Source organism: Haemaphysalis longicornis, unplaced genomic scaffold (genome assembly GCF_048455015.1).
Source record: "Haemaphysalis longicornis isolate Haplotype H1 unplaced genomic scaffold, Haemaphysalis longicornis Haplotype H1 scaffold_2, whole genome shotgun sequence".
NCBI lineage: Eukaryota > Metazoa > Arthropoda > Arachnida > Ixodida > Ixodidae > Haemaphysalis > Haemaphysalis longicornis.
The window spans coordinates 123308242-123325774 of NW_027526295.1; positions in this window are offsets into that span (position 1 = coordinate 123308242).

Genomic DNA, 17533 nt, shown 5'->3' on the forward strand with positions numbered 1-17533 from the left:
TCTACAAAGCACCTTTGAATGACATACTCGGCCCGTGATTAGAACTTGCCGCGCGAATGCTCATGTAATCCTGATTTCGCTTCACAAAAAAAAACATTTTCGTATCGTGCTTCTTTTTCACATGTCCAGAAGCATTGCTTATGGGGCTCTAGTCGGTTTCTGCTGTGTCCTCAAAGCATTTTTATTTATTGCCACCATTACCACTAATTGCGATCATCGGGTGTTGCGGACGCATAACCAAGAGTGCTATGCATCGTTCGGGAAAGCTACAGAGTTTAGAAAACCTACATTGGAAACCTGTATTGTTCTGGAAACCTACATGGGGCAGTCAAAAGCGGCTGTCTGTCAATGTCACTTTGAACCTTACCCGAACTCAGCTTCAGATGGTACAGGGACACTGTCGACTGCCGCAGTGGAACTTGTTGGCTTAGCTGCAGCTCCGCCTAGGTTCGTTGGGGAGGGAAGCGGTTCACTGCTCTTTAGGGGGGACAACGACGTGGGCGGCATTCTCTGCAAGAGGAGAAAGAAAGCATAATATTATTTATCATCATCATCACTATCATTAACCAATCGATCACTACTGCAGAACAATCAATACAAACCAGTCCTATACATCGTCGCCCAAGTCCATTCTTCGGCTCCGAAATGATTTCCCCATTCTGCTGTCGTCTGTTCAGTGTTTGACGAAGGCATCAACCAAAGATTTCCAGCAACGCCTATCGGGTGCTAGCACCGCAGTTGATTCCTCCAATAAATATAGTTTCCAGAGGCAGCCTTCCCGGATCACATCACCGGGAAATAAATGCGTCCCTTTCTTATAGGAACCGGGCAGCTGGGTGGGTGGCGTGACTACTCGGCGCCCGCCTCGTTACTGGAATGAGCCGGTGCATTGGACGACTCCGCCTCCCGTTTTTCTTTTGCGTGTTTGATTCCGTGCTTTGAATGTTTTGGTGGTGTTGTGAGCGGATATGTGCGGTGAAACGAAGTCTAGAAAGATGTGTTGGGTTCTTAGATGAAATAACGGCTACGTAAACTTGCCGGACGCTCCTAAAGTTGGCTATGGGCTACAGACATGAGGGCTTTTTGCCGCGATCTACGCTTGGCTCCACCCGTTGTGAGTACAAATAAAACTACTATTATTAGTACTCATTTCTTCTCTATGGCTGCTACGAAAACCTATTTGAAGCTTCTAAGTTGGGGAATGGGCTACATTAACATGACCGCTTGTCTCTCTTGTCACCGTCCTGTCTCTCGTCCTTCAGCCACGCACTAATTGGTTCTTGAAAAACCATTAATCAACTATCCAACAACCATTGCAATTCCTGTAAAGTAATGCTTGTCCACGACAAGCAATAACGTTCTACTATCATGCGGTATTTATTCTGCAAACGATTCCTGCTGACTGTGGTTAGCGCATTTCTGTTGAATTAGATACATTTATACCGTAGTTAATGAAGTTACGAAATTGTCGTCCATCACAATGTTAGAAATCTTAGAAGCCACACCCCAACTTTGTCTTTCGCTTGTGCAAGACGCCGTTCCGTCCTCAACTGCCAAAGGTCAGCGCCGCAGTATGCCTGGATCGGCTGCACATACCGGCTTTATAGGAGCATTTAGCTCCATTATATTCCTCGATGCTGCCCGCAGGCATAAAAAAATTGCACAGAGGAATGGACTTTTACTTCCATCGTGACTTCCAGCTGGGCGCATTGAGCGTCATCGGCTATTTGTAGTTACTGAGTATAGGCGTAAATTCACACACATGGCATGCCTCGTAAAGGTCACCCACACTCTCAAGATTTAACGATCTGAAAAATTCCGTGTATTCATGTACGCTTTGCAAGCCGCATCGCAGCAGAACTACAGAAGGCCATGCCCAACAACGCAGCGTTGACCGCCACAGCCATTCCACTGACGAGCGGTTTGTCACGGGCGGCGCTGTTCGGTGATGTTGGCACCATACAACGGCCGCCCGGTCCCTATACAGATGTGACCGTATGATCCCTAGAAATATTTTTTACCGTTTGGCTCCGCGTTTAGTGCCAGTTCAGGCTTCTCCGCTGTTCAGTCTACATCAAGACCAGAGGCTCACAACGAATTCGGAATTGCAAAGGCGTCGCGCTGCTGTACAAAAGTTTTATCGCAGCTATGGCGATAGCATAATTTATGCTGGAGAGAAGCACAAAGAAATAACTGTGTCCAGAAAACTCTTACGCACGTCACTCAACCTCAAAGTCAGTTTATTTGTCTGCAGCCCTGCCATTTAGGCTAAATAATGCTTTGGAAAAAGCCAACTTGCTCTTTTCCGATTGCTGGCAATCACAGTGTTGTGTTCGTTTACACTTAGTGCAGCTATTTTCGCAAATGAATTGAGCCAAACTTTGCTCGTCGAAGATTTCTCGGTGTCATTATTTGTCCTTCCTGAATCGCTCTAAGCAGTTCACGTTCAGCCCAGGACTTCTTTATAAACGTAAATTTTACGGGACGAAAATAGAGAGTTGCTCTGGAGCAGTTATGGACAATGCAGGTTGAGAAATTGAAGAAATCTTTATCTTTAGTTGATGGTGCATTGTACTTCGTGAGAGAGAGAGTTTGTATCGTCTCAAGGTACACTGAAGCGCGCCCAGCAGAGCTGAAAGAGCTGTGCTTCCAGCTTTTTTGCAATTGGGAAGCTTATGTTGGGATGCGCAGTTGCTATGCTTAACTTCGCCGCCGGAAAAATCGCTGCCGCAAAGCGCTCTTGAGCGCAAAAAAATGTCATTTAATGCCTCCAATGGAAACCGGACTTCTTTCAGCACTACCCACACGTTCGGAGTAAAGATGCGTCGCTCAGGAGCGATCGGGATCTTTTTTTGAGCTGCTCTTTTTGAAGAGCGGGTGAGCCGTCACTCAGTAATTGTGAGCGTCGGTTCTTTCTAAGAGAGGGGGCACTTCTCGCCCGCTCAGTGATGCGTGTCGAACGGGGCGAGCAACAGCACAGCTATGGTGGCAACCATGGAGGAAAAAAGCCAACTGGTCCAAGAGCCGAAGAGCCGGGTCAAACGAGCCGGTTCTTTTTTGCGAATTCTGCACCATCTATTACCATCGCGAGAAAGCAACTGCGGTTCCGGGCCAGGCGGGGCAATTTTTTCAAATTCCTCCATCGCCTCCTGTCGTGTGACAGACAGTCCGAGTCAGGAGAGCCGGATCTTTTGAGCCGTTCTTCGGCTCTTCTGCTCAGTTCCTGAGCCGAAGAGCCGAAGACCTGGATTTTCCAAGCCGCTCCTTGAGAACGACGGTTGAGAGACCGCAGCGGCGGTGGTGAATGATAGATCGGGAGGCCGCAATGGCAACGGTGAACGAACTGCTTTTGCCATTTGAAAATAAGAACATGAACTCCTGTGATTGACCACAGTTACATTTGTGCAACGAGCCAGATGTTCTGAGCCGTTCAGTTCAGCGGCGCTACTCGGCTCCCGGCTCACGACGTTTCTTTGCCAAAGCGGCTTCCTTAAACAACGGCCGCTCAACGGCTCTTCGCGTGATCAGAAAACCGTGCTGAACCAGGTGGCTCTATGGTGTAAGCACGTTCCGGTAGAGTTAGTAGAGGCGTAGCGGCGGACACAGCCTGGTCTTGCCTGCAACTTTGGCATCATCTATTATCAGTTTCAAAACACGGAGCCGTGTTACTGGGAATAAATTAAGCAAAGTGTTGTTCATAAACCGCAATTTACATTTTATGTATTCAACTTAGATTCTTATATCGTGTTTCAGAGAATTATTTTTTTTCTGGCGTCACAACTCACTAGCAGAGAGCGTGTTTGTGAGCTAAAGCAGTAGACAAAACATTTACATTTCTTTCTTTATATATCGACCGAGCGAGATCTTCAAATACCCCAGATACATAAAAACCTTTGTAATCATGTTGAAGCCAATTCTTTTCTCTACAAATACACCTGATGCTGAGACAAGAGAAATGTTCCCATAACAAGGAAAAGATCCCGCCGCTGAATTAAGCAATAATTTAGATTATGCTTAGCACAGGTCAATAAACCGCTGAGCCGTTCAAATAAACCGGTTCACTGCAGTGAAGCGACCCATTCTGAGCTGCTCACTGAAGTGAGCCGTTTGGCCCACCTCTAACCTGGCGCAAAGAAAAATCCGACTGCAGCCAACAAGTTATGCACGCAGAAAGATCCTCACCTTCCCCGATTGATGACGCCGCCGGTTAGTGGTCCGCGTGCGGGGCTCCTGTTGCCAGGTCGTATGTTCCGCCGTGTCCACCGTCGATGACGCCGCAGCCGAGCTCCTTGTGTCAGGAACCCCCTTGAGGCGGCGCCGAACCCGGCTGCTGCTGCGGTGACGGGCGGTGGGCACCGATGAGTCCTCTTTTGGCAGGTCGGGGTGGGCAGAGGCCGCGTCGAGGCTCGATTGTGCGGCAGGTGACGCCTGGGCTGCTTCACCGGGCACCCGAATGGAAAGCCGCCTGCCGCTTGACTGCCGTCTGCCCTTGGGAGTCGTAGGGTGTTCCTCGCTCTCCCGTGGCATCGTGGACGAAGGCTGCAGAAACAGGAGGGAACTGGTACCCCTCAACACCGGCTGTAGACGCAGTGCGGAGTGACAGCTTCGGCGTCCGTGTCCGCTGCTGGTTGGATATTACGCTACGCAGGGGGCTAAAGGCCCGTGGTGTGTCGCGGTAGAGCAAAGCAAACTGGGCCGCCGATGCTAGAAGGCCAAGTCGGTAAAAACAGAGGCGGAAGGCACCTCTCGGTTGAAGCAAGCCGAACGAGAGAGAGACGCTTCTTCTTCCGCTTCTTCTCTTTCTTCACGAGCTGCCTCGTGCCTGGCACGCCCTTGTTCTTTTTGATGCGCGCCATGTTCTGCTAGAAGCTGGAGGGGTATTGGCCACGAAAAGTTGCTTGGAAGATCTGCCATGTTCTTGTACTAACCTCTCCTCCCAATTTAAACATGAATGCGTTGACTGTCATGTTTTGACAACTCGAGCAAGGATTAGTGCCGCCTGAAGATTGATGACAAGATGGAAAATAAATACTTCCTTTATCCTTTCTTTTATGATCTGTCACGCAGTACCACCCAGAGCGAGCTTGTTATGTCGGTAGTCATCCTGCGCTTCAATGATAGTGGCTGAACGATGACAATGGGGATGGATCCGGCTTCTAGCATTTGCCATACCTCTTACAGGGACGGTACTGAGCAGCATAGGCGTCCCTTATATGTCTCTCTCCGCTTTCGTTTATTTGTCTCTTGGCGGGAATTACTTGGACCCGCATATTTCTTGCTACACCCTCTGTTGTTGTTCCTCAGGCTATGAGACATAGCCAATCAGGGAACCGGCGAAACCTCAATGGTTGGAGAAGAAAAAAATGTTTCATCTAATTATGGGGCACTGTATAAAGATAATGTCACAATGTTGAAAGGCATTTTGCAGTTATAAATTGGGAAAAAGGGATTGAAATATCCAAACTGTGTGTGAATATTCAAATTAGAATAGTGATAAATTAGCATTTTCAATAAAGCTCAGGAGGGCAAAGCAAACATCACGGCAGATAAACCCCATCTCATAAGTCCCAAATAAAAGAAATTCCGGCACTGACATGGCACACCCATAGCTGCTAAGCGGCTCTTCCAGGAACCGGTACTTGAGTCTGGTAAAACGCCAACAGGTAGTGGTCGACGGGCTCTCCTTCGTTGCAGTAACTACACTGAGGTTTTGGAGCCAGACGAGAAGTGTGAAGGTACCTGTTGGGCAAGTCGACAGTAAAAGCCGTTAGTATGACCTGTATGTTGCGCGAAAGGCGCCATTTTGAATCCCCTGAGAACAGGTGGCAGAAATATATCAAGAACAGAAAAACTGATTTCTGCTATCCTTGTAGCTTTGGAATCCTGTGATATCTAGCAGCCGTGTTAAAAGACCTTCACGGAACGACATCTGCGACGGGCCCAGAAGGCGCTATTCTTGCTATAAAATTACCGGCTTCATTTGAAGAGATGCCCGCATGCCCAGGTATAAGGTGCATTTCAATCGTATGGGACGGCAGGAGCGATTTAAACGTGAGCTGGAAAGGGGTATCTTTAAGGGCAGTAAGAGCTGAGCAGGCTGAAAGGGAATGTTAAATTGTAACTGGGGACACTATTTAGCCATCCAATTCACATAGAGCCAAGGCGATTGGCGAGAATTCAGCATTGAATATAGGGACAAAGTCTACCAGACGGACTTAAAATGACCAATGGAGGGAGAATTAAAATATACCTATTTCTGACTTTTCATCGCTCTGAGAGGCTTCTGTATAAATTACAACTCCTGGCTGCATGAAGGCCAAATGGCCTTTGAGGAGGCCATCGAGTATACGCGGATTTAAGTTTTGGGCATTTTTGCGTAAGATGTTGCCGGAGTTTATAAAAGGCGGGAGTTGTCCTAATAAGGAGGGGAGTCACCCTATTGATTTCGACACCTAACGGGGAAATAAGGCTTTCTAGTAAGTTACTTTGCGGGCAGTGTGATCTGGGCCACCGGTGCGTAAAAAACGCACCCGGCTCAGCAGTAAAGACAGACTACAGCCTGTTAACTCCAGAGGCATAAGCCAGCTAAAGCCCAAAGCCAACGCCCCCGCGCTGAATGGAAGCAAAAGGCTGTGACCCGAGTGCGGTGATGCCGCAATCGGAGCAGACGTCGGCTTCATAACGCAGGGACCCAGATTTGATTCCGACCACGGGAAGCGCGTCTTTCCGCTTTCATCAACGTTATCATCACTATCATCATCACGTGCACTCCTACCGTGTAAAGTTGGCTTTCCTTAAGTTCGCTCTTATTACGACACCGCCATCAGTTACACTAATAAAGCCTTGCTTTAAAAGAAAAGAAAAAGAAAAACGGCTGCGAAAATTAATATAAGCAGATATAAGGTATTTTTTCGCTTCTCCATATTATCACAATTGCCACTGATTCTGGAGTGCGTGGACTATTGACACTCTTGTGTTAAGTCCAATAGTACCCTAAAAAATTAACCACCCACTGCTACCTTTGTGCAATAATTTTTATCCCTTAGTGTGCCGTTTTCCCGATTACGCAGATATCGCATGGCACTATGCGGAATTTATTCTCTAAGAAACGATACTCCTGATAAACGAAACCTGTTTACCCGGTCCCTCGAGGTTCCGTATAACGAGAGCCCGCTGCACACTAATTTATGAACCACGAGGAGCGAATTTGAGGTACTCAGTGGTGGCGCTGCAATAGTCACCCGCCTTGCAGTACTGGTAGATCTTAGTACTGGTGCGTATATATGGTTTCAACACCTTCAGGATGCACTTGTATGAGTGTTCCGCCCAAGCGGTATGTTGAAACTTTTGTAGAAGACGAAGAGGAAGCTGGCACCGAGGTCAACAAACGCATAGAAAAGAAGACGAAGACGACCTGGCGCGGCTACAAGATGGACGCTTTATTGACGGTTCTGTGTAAATAGTGTAAATATATTTGCTTTCTACAGACGACGACCTCCTCCCTTTCCTCCCTGGACGTTATTTCACATGGTGCCGAAACCCCGGGACGTCAAGGGACACGACGAGGTGAGCCAAGGAGCGGAAATCTACTCTTCGACCGCATTGCTCACCCCGAAGCGAGGAGGAGGCGTCGAAACAGATGAATCGGTTGAAACTTGTTCAGAAAAGCCTTGTCGGATTCAATCAGACGCTGATCGCCGAAATAACGCCCACTCTAGGAAAAACCAAAGACGTCGAGGCCGCACTTTCGTTAGCCAGGCTTCAGCATAGCGCCGACCGACTACATAGAATCAATGATATGCTGGAAGCTCTGGCTCGCGGAGCCAAACTCGACGGCCAAAATGAAGACGCTCTGGAGCCATTGAAAAAAGCGCGCAGAATTGTCGCCTTACTAGAAATAGGACTTCAGGAGCGAAAGGAGAACGCACCACCCAAGAAAGTTGTGATAGAACAGCAAGACCGACCCGAAGGTGGATCGATTAGTACCACAGACAGTAATGAACCTAACGAAGAGACCGGAACTTACAGCGCACCAGCTACTACAACGTCATCGCTGGGTACTACCGTAATAGGCCATCGGCCCCAAGAATTGTCACTAATGGATATCTCGCCAGTTCGAACAATGCCAAACACCTCTATGAGCGGCCACTCAAATGAGAAGGCTCTTGGGGAGACCACTGCACACATCTCGCTTGGAATTGAAGACGCCATGATGCCGGAAGCACCAGAGCAGGAACAAAATGCAGGCCATTTTATGTTCCCGAAATCAATGACAACCACATCAGCGCCAGAAGATAACATCTCGGAAGACGCACCGACTTCGCAAGGTGTTACCAGCGAAGACTCCGCCCTTGAGGTCTTTGAGAGCACCCCTGCGGCCTCAAGGCATCGCACAGATATTATGCGGAAGGGCCTTCATGACGAGATATATGTGGCGCTACATGAAGATGGGCTAAGCGAAATAGTTGAGCTGAGTTCTACGAACAACAACCGAGATTCGCTACTACCAGCCAAGCCTGATCGTGTGACCGAGATGTGTGGCTGCACCGGAGGTACGTATGGCACAAGACGTAAACACAGCCTACTCACCAATTCACGCAGCATATTTTCTGAGATACCAAAGGAAACCACTCTCATGCCCCAAGATGTGCTTTCAGCTACGACAGAGGCGGGAAAAGTGCATCAGCTTTACCTTTATGTGTCGTATCTTGCCCTTGAAGCTCTCCAGTTTCCAAATCCATGGTCTCCCGCTTGATATATTCGCCATACGGAGATTCTGCTGTCGTTATGAGGTTCGATGACCTTCCGCGGGAAAAGTGCATCAGCTTCACCTTTATGAAGGAACGGCCTCAAAAAACAGTCTGGTTAATATAGTTGCCCATAAAAGCACGGGTCATTCAACAGGGCCTGCAAAACTTCCCATTGGCCGAAAACCTTCTGTAAAACACGGCACATCGCCAGGAAAGGGATCAAAGAAGAATTCTGCACCGATCATGATGAAATCGACGATTAGCAAGGCCACTGAACTGGTTCAGAGATCAAGAAGAAACGCAAGAGCTGGTTCCCTGGCAGTTTTCGCTGCACACAACGTGAATATAGATGTTTCGAACCTGGGTGTTAGGTGCAAACACCGGACCTCGATGAAACCATCTCCGAAAACTACGCGCACACAGAACTACGCAGAAAAATATGCCTGTGGGTCCTTGCCAGGCCGGATGATCATGAAGAAATATTGGGCGAAAGTAAGGAGAAAGGTTTAGTCGAGGAGAAAGAGAAGGCCGAAAATAAGAAAAAAATGCGAAGATCGGACACGGACTGGACACCAACGGCAAACTGACTACAGGCACTGAACGGTCATATGAACTGTTTGGGGCGGGAAGATGTTGAAACTTTTGTAGAAGACGAAGAGGAAGCTGGCACCGAGGTCAACAAACGCATAGAAAAGAAGACGAAGACGACCAGGTGCGGCTACAAGATGGACGCTTTATTGACGGTTCTGTGTAAATAGTGTAAATATATTTGCTTTCTACAGACGACGACCTCCTCCCTTGCCTCCCTGGACGTTATTTCACAGTACCAATTGTGACCCAGTCCGCATTGCGGCCACCTTCACTACCGGGACTGGAAGGTCCCCGCTGTAAATTCTGCGTCATAGTAGCGTTTTCCTTTTTGCTTACGGCGGAGCTGACTCTCTATGGTGTTCCGTAGATTTACCTGTCCATAAACAAATCTGGGGTGACAAAGACGCCTTGTGGCAATGCCAACTTTATCGCGAATTTTCAGCAGAAAACGGCTCTAATTGTTGTTTTGACAAGACTTTACCCAAAAGAAATATATGACTATAATTACGCGAAGTTTTATTCCCTTGTCATAATTAGATTACAGTAAAGTTGTAACTTCACAAATTCCTCGTCTGCTATCAGGGAAACGAATTGCCTTATGTGTGTTTGCTACGACAAAACTGCAGTCCTTCCACGTAACCAGACAGTCATAGTCACTACAATGACCGAAAGATGAGACATAAAAATACCTGTGCAATATCTAACCCTTTGTGTGATGTGTATTGTGTCCAGCTCCGACAGACATCCACTTCACGAGAGTGGAATGGCCTGTTATTTTGCTAGCAAGCGCTTGATTTGAGTAATTAACTTGTTCTTCATGAGACATACCACTCAGTCCCATTTTACGTCAGATGATTTAAACGCAGCTAGGCGCTCCGTTGCGCCGGCCTCTTATAGTTCATTGCAGCAGCGTACCAATTCCACTAAATCTGTATTTGGTGCAACTAGGTGTGTGCCCAGACCGAATACCGCAGCAGCAGCAGCAGGAAATCGCAGTAATTGAAAGCCTGTCGGCGCATATTGCGATATGGCGCTTAGTGCGATATCATCATCAGCAGCAGCAGCAGCAGCAGCAGCAGCCTATCTACGCCCACTGCAGGGCAAAGACCTATCACATTATTCTCCAATTACCTCGGTCCTGTGCCAACTGTGACCAATTTATCCAAGCAAACTGCTTGATCTCATCTGCCCATCTAACTTTCTGCCGCCCCCTGCTAGGGATCCACTCTGTTGCCCTTAATGACCAGCGGTTATCTTGCCTTCGCATTACATGCCCTGCCCACGTCCATTTCTTTTTCTTAATCTCTACTAATATGTCCTTAACGCGTGTTTGTTCCCTGACCCACTCCGCCCTCTTCTTGTCCCTTAATGTTACACCTATCATTTTCCGCTCTATTGCGCGCTGAGTCGTTCTCAATTTAAGTTGAATCCTCTTAGGGAGCCTCCAGGTTTCTGCCCCGTAGGTGAGTACCGGTAATATGCAGCTGTCATACACTTTCTTCTTCAGCGACAATAGTAGGCTGCTATTCATTATCTAAAAATGTCTGCCATATGCACCCCACCCCATTTTTATCCTTCTAATTAACTCTGCCTCATGGTTGGGATCTGGGGTCACAACTTGGCCTAAGTAGATATATTCGCTCACCACTTCCACTGCCTCGCCACCTATCTCAAACCGCTTTGCTGTCCCGAGGTTATTGATCATTACTTTAGTTTTCTGCATATTATTTTCAGGCCCACGGTTCTACTCTGTTCGTCCAGATATCAATCGACCTCAGCTACGATTTACCTCAGCAAGAGCCTCAGCTACGAGCGTAGCTACGTAGCTACAAGCAGCTACGCACGGCTCAGCTTCAAAAAGTGGCCTATGTGACGACGTAACACCTATGAAAGTAAGGACTGAGAATATCTAGCGACCTGGCAGCGGTGGTTGAATTTACCCAGCCACCCATGTTTCGATATCTCATAATGATCAATTGGAACTAGATACCTTACCCCAGACATCCCAAATTCCTTGTAATTCTCATCGACAGGGAAATGTCATGGAGCACACATGTGACTTTTTTAAAAAAGAAACTCACCGCCACGGCCCACATTTTCTGATTTCATACCGAACAGACGTGGGGCACATCGGTCAGAGGAAGGCGGCAGCTTTACCAGGCACTTTTATTGGGATGTTTGCGTTACAGCTTGCCAACGATATCCAGTACATGCTCCAGAAACCTTCCAGCAGTCCTGAGCATACACGCGCAGGCCGTACGCACATGCCTTGGTTTACCGCGATGTCCGGCAACAGCTGGAACGACTTACACTGCCCAAGACCATCCAATAGAAACTACTGCCCAAGACCATCCAATAGAAACTATGTGGCCACTGAGACGTTACACCTGCCCATCAGGCTCCTCTCAAGAATGCCGTGTCACCAACTTGCGCAGCTCCCTCAAAGTCGACTACGCCGATCATTTGCAGCGATCGTCGCAGCGCACAGGGCCGAATTACCATCAAGGTACACGCCTTGACGGCCCCCGAAATTCGCCTCCGTGTTCCGGGCACTGGGAAGAAGGCCGAATTGCCGCCACTGTCCCTTAAACAGCTTTCTATGATGTTACTGCATGAGCAGCACAATAACCAGATTCATATGGTTACAGATGGTTCTGTAACGTCGTCGACTTTGGCAGGTGTCGCAGTCATACCACCAGAATTAACCACAATTCAGTTTCTTGCGTGTTTCCCGTGCCAGGAGCTGGACGGCTACTGACCTGGCAACCATTCTATACATTACCAAAGCTGCTTTTCGAAATGGGCCGTTTTCTTTATTTTGAAGGTGCCTCGAAAAGCACACGACCAGCCCTGCGCTACTGTCCTTTCCACAAACTGGTTACAGAAATTCAAGTATTTCATTGGAACATCGTAAAGGGCCGTGATATCTTATTCCAACAGGTACAAAGTCACTGTAGAATCAGCGGCAACATTTCGGATGATGCAGCTGCCCGGACGGCACATGGCAGTGAAAGCACCATTTTGCTTACAATGTGAAAGACCGGTACCTCGCAGATGTTTCGTCATTTAGGACGTAGTACTGACATTAGAAACGGTAAACACCGGAATCTGTGATTCCGCGCCTTTACACGCAGAACCCTCTACTCCAGCGCCGTCTTCAGTGTGGGCTGTCTCGAACAGTCTACTTTGTATACTGTGGTTTAAAGTGGCCTTCACGAAGGCCTACTGCTTCCTCATCGGGATGGCTAGTAGCGCCCATTGCGACGCCTGTAGGGCTGAAGAGACAACAGAGCCTGTTCTTTGCGTTGCCTCCCCTATTTATAGAACGGACGTGTGCTCTCCACCGACCTCAGCCGTGACAATAAACCGTGTTCACAGTCGAGACGATCTCAGGACATCGATCCCTGCTATTGACAAGGCGACAAAACCCCGTCTATGTTTGCTGAACGACACAAGCTTAGACGGTCGACTATATTGCCCAAAAAGAGACCAGAGTGCGAGCGCGTGCCCGCTCCTGTCCTCTCATTTTCGCCTGCCCTCTTCGTCATCCCCTGAACATCCTTGCCCCAGTGCCGAGTAGCAAACCGGGCTCTACACCTGGCTAACCTCTCGGCCTTTCCATCCTCTTTTCTCCTCTCCTACCCCGAAAAAAAAACAAAATGTTTTGTGCATGTAAGGCTATAATCCTGCGCCTCATTTGTTTTGTACAAATACTGCGAACACCAAATTCTCACTGCTCATGATTTCGTCCCAGTCTGTGCCTCGAACTAAATGCCTCATTGCGGCTTATATCTACCAATGGTGATTTTCTTCGAAATGATTCTTTTCGAACTAGCAACTATTCGGGAAGCGCAAACTGACAACGAGGCTCATTGAGATGTCTGTGAAACTGTTCCAGGTGAAAATGCATGGCCTACTCAATATTTCTGTTCTTTTACAAAAAATTCCCCCGCATTTCCCCGAGGGGGAGAATGTGAAAGTGCGAATGCACGGTTGTCGGCCCGCTTGCGGCGCTTGCGCTCGGCCCCCGCAGCCCACCGCCTCGCCGCCTTCTCTTCCATCTCTTCCATCGGGTTTGTAGTATCACGTGTACACAACGCAGTTATCAAGCCGCTATAACGCCGCTGAGTCGCCAACTCACGCCGCTGACGACGTAGTTTGAATGCGTTAAAGATATAAGGCGCGTTACTGACACCGATATCAGCGTCGCGTCCGTGGCTTATTCGGTAGAGCGTCGAGCTGCGGCCCGCAAAGTCCTCGGACCGAAACCTGGCGCCGGATGCTGTTTCTTTTTTAAATATAGAGGAGCACTGCGGACGCAGCCGCCGCCGCCACCGGCGGTGGATGGTTTCGGGTCGCTTATAAAGTGCATTCGCACTTAAAAAAAAAGACTTGGCAGCTGTGGTTGCGGCGGTGTGACAACACCTAATCCAGACATCCTACCGTAAGCAGGCCCTGCACGTTCCTGTTTTCCACGCACCTCGACAGCGACACAGCTATCACCGTTTCGACACGTGTGGCGAACAACGTCTGACGTAGCCGGCGATCTTCAAGCCTGGACACGTGACAACCGCCAGCGCCACCAGTCCCCACCGTGCCTTTCGGCTAAAAAAGGACGACGCATCGGAGGGATTGCCACTTGGCAGCTGTGGTTGCGGCGGTGTGACAACACCTAATCCAGACATCCTACCGTACGCAGGCCCTGCACGTTCCTGTTTTCCACGCACCTCGACAGCGACACAGCTATCACCGTTTCGACACGTGTGGCGAACAACGTCTGACGTAGCCGGCGATCTTCAAGCCTGGACACGTGACATCCGCCAGCGCCACCAGTCCCCACCGTGCCTTTCGGCTACAAAAGGACGACGCATCGGAGGGATTGCCACTTGGCAGCTGTGGCACGGCTAGGTCAGCTGGTATACCCCCCAGGTAACCGATAATTGCGCCACTAGCGCCAATTTGTCCCCTGGTGCTTGGTAGGCCGAACTGTCCAACTAAAAAACATAAAAAAAATCACTGATGCTGCTATGGCAACGCTTTCGTTGATGCGCGAGGAGGAAACGCCGTGCCGCTTATCGTCTGCTATGGTCTGAACGAGCGCGCTTGTCTTTGTGTGTCGCAAGCGTGAACAAACACCGCTTACATTTCGCTTTTCAGATAGGGTTGCTGCTGCACATCTTGTTTTCGACAGCGTTCAGTAGCTAATTTGCTTGGACTCTCAACACGTGCAGAAAACATTTGTTTGGATATATTTCTTAGTTGAATACGCGTGAGGCAGCACGCCCTGAAGCGTGGCAGTTTTGTTTCGGGCACAAAAAGTAGTAGGCGGGAAATGTGGTTCATTCACTGATTTTATTAGCAACGTATGGCAAGTGAAGTTCAATACATGCCACAAAAGCACATAGCTGTGTATCTCGTATAGTAAGTACAAACGTCCGCATTCTGTGTCGGTTACACAAACATAACAGAAATCTTCGAACAATTCGTCGAATATACAAAATTGCTGCAGAGGTCACCGCGTTCATTTTCTGTACACAATACAATTCTACAGAAACGATGTTTCATAAAACACGCGTTTGTGAATAATAAAATGATTATTACGTGAGATGACCAGCTCATTTCGCCACCATTAACAACCGTCCATATTCTTATTCTCGCAAACTTGCTAGCCCAAAAAACCCTTTATAGCTAGCAAATTTTCTGCGCAATTTCGCCATACATTACACTTGGTAATTGGAACAAATACCACCATGGATATCAAGAAACAAGTAAAAGCGAAACAAATATTGAGAGTGGAAACAAGGTACAAAAAATGTGTACTAGCACAGGTTGAAAAGCGAAGCGCTGCTCGGCCGTCGCGCAGGTAATTCGAACTTCTCGTAACACGGAATGCGAGCGGTCAGCTGCCATGTAAATAATTTTTGGGGCATCTTTCGTGCTAATAAGCATTCAGAGAAACTGATCGTCGGAACGCTCTAAAGCCAAACCAGTTCGTCGAAGAAGCATTTAGGCACATTAGGCGAACATAACTTCCAAGCTTTTCTCTGGTGGAAAGAAAATGAAGAGCAACCACTCACCAAACCGATACTGAAGCGAAATTTCCGTCTGCGTGTCCGCTGGCATCAATCGGCTCATGAGAAACTGCCGACAAGTAGCTTCACATGCTTACAACATTACAGACAAATGCGTTGTACCAAACAAAAAGAAATTCACTGTAAAGCAACACCAATAGATGATTCGGTTCGCCCAGCAGCTTTTTTGATAAGGATAGCGCTTGCTTCATCATAACTTTCACTGAATCAAAAGTGTGCTGACCTGCATGCCGTCCGCTGCGAAGCGGAAAATTTTCGCTGCGTTATTCCTTCCCGAGTTGTCGCACCGCACAGCATCGAAGCGCGCGTTGTGTCCTTTTCTCAGTTTCTCTGAGATTTTGAGCCCGTTCGCACTTACAAACACCAAAATTTTCACCTTCAAGGCATACTACAAAACTTCTACACGTGCACACAGTGAAAGCGGCAGGAGCAGACGGGCAGGATGGCAGCAGAAGAAATAAGAGCGAAAGCGCCGCCCGTCGGCGCAACGAATGAAGCGACTAAATAAATAAATAGGGTGCCAAGAAAGGAAACAGCCAAGAACACATTTTATTTCTACACACAATGGAATCGCTTTACTTTATTGCTGGATATGTTGAAAAGATAAAGCCACATATGCTAAGTTGCTGAATTTTCGCTTGGCTACCAGCGTCATGGCGGCACTTAATTTTGCGATACCGAAACTAGCTGAAGTTTCCGGCCCCTGGCTGTGGCTGCGGTGGTGTGACAACACCTAATCCAGACATCCTACCGTACGCAGGTCTGTTTTGAGTACTTCGATTTGGGTTGATTGCTTTTCTATACTGCCGCTTCTACTGCTGCCCTGTTCTAACGCGTTGTGTGTCGCGGTGGTAACTAATGCCGAGTTAGCGAAGGATGTTGCTGAATTGCACAAAGAAGTTGAAAGCATGAAATCTAGTCTCAGCATGTTCAACACCATCGTAGAAACAATGAAAGCACAGCAAGCTGGGCTAATAAAAGAAAACAAAGAACTTGCTCGCGAAAACCACCAGCTAGCGCGGCGCGTCGCAGAGCTGGAACAGTATTCCCGCATTAACAATGTGGAAATCAAAGGCGTACCCTCGACGCAGGGGGAAGATTGCGCAGAAATTCTCGAGAAAATTGGAGAAAAAATTGAGTGCCCTGTTACAGCGTCTGATATTGAGGTTGTTCATCGCATACCCGCAAAGGACGGACCGCACATTCTCGCTCGGTTCTGCTTGCGGACAAAGAAAGCGGAATTCATAGCGAAGGCAAGAAAGGCACGACTCACGGCTGGCTCTATTGGATTCACGTCAGAAAATAACAGTCTCAAGCCGGTCTTCGTCAACGATCACCTGACTCCCGAGAACAAACGACTCTTCGCGCAAGCATTGGCTCTCAAAAAAAACAAAAGGATGGCAGTTCCTCTGGGTCGAAAACTGCAAAATCAAAGCGCGCAAGACGAAGGATAGCCACGTCTATCGAATCTCGGGGGTCAGTGATCTTGCCATCTTTGCATGAACGCAATCGCGCATCACGTCGCTAATGCGATCATGTATTACACTGTACACCGGCTAAATACCATACTAAAAAATTCAGCCACATCCCACATATCCGTTATTCACTTTAACATCCGTAGCCTACCTAAACATTACGACGATCTCGTCAACTTTTTAACACTCTCCAACCACAACTTTTCCGTTATTTGCATGTCGGAAACCTGGTTATCATCTAGTGATGACAGGCTGTTTTCTTTGCCGAATCACCATGCTGAATTCAATCACCGCCCGAATGACCGTCATGGCGGTTCAGCTATATTCATTTCAAACGCATTATCTTACAAACGTCGCAATGACATAGGTTTTAGCACAGCAAAAATTGAATCAGTCTGGATTGAATTCGACCGCGTTGCCTTTCCATTTGCAAGAAACACTATCATAGCATCCATCTACCGCTCACCGTCCGCCTGTTACATTGACTTCTGCAAAGAACTGGAACAAATCTTAAACAAATTAAATCTAAAAACAAAAACATCATTATTGTAGGTGACATAAACATTGACATCACTGACGTAACAGATGGCGCATGCTCAGAGTACAATAACTGCTGCGTTGGTAA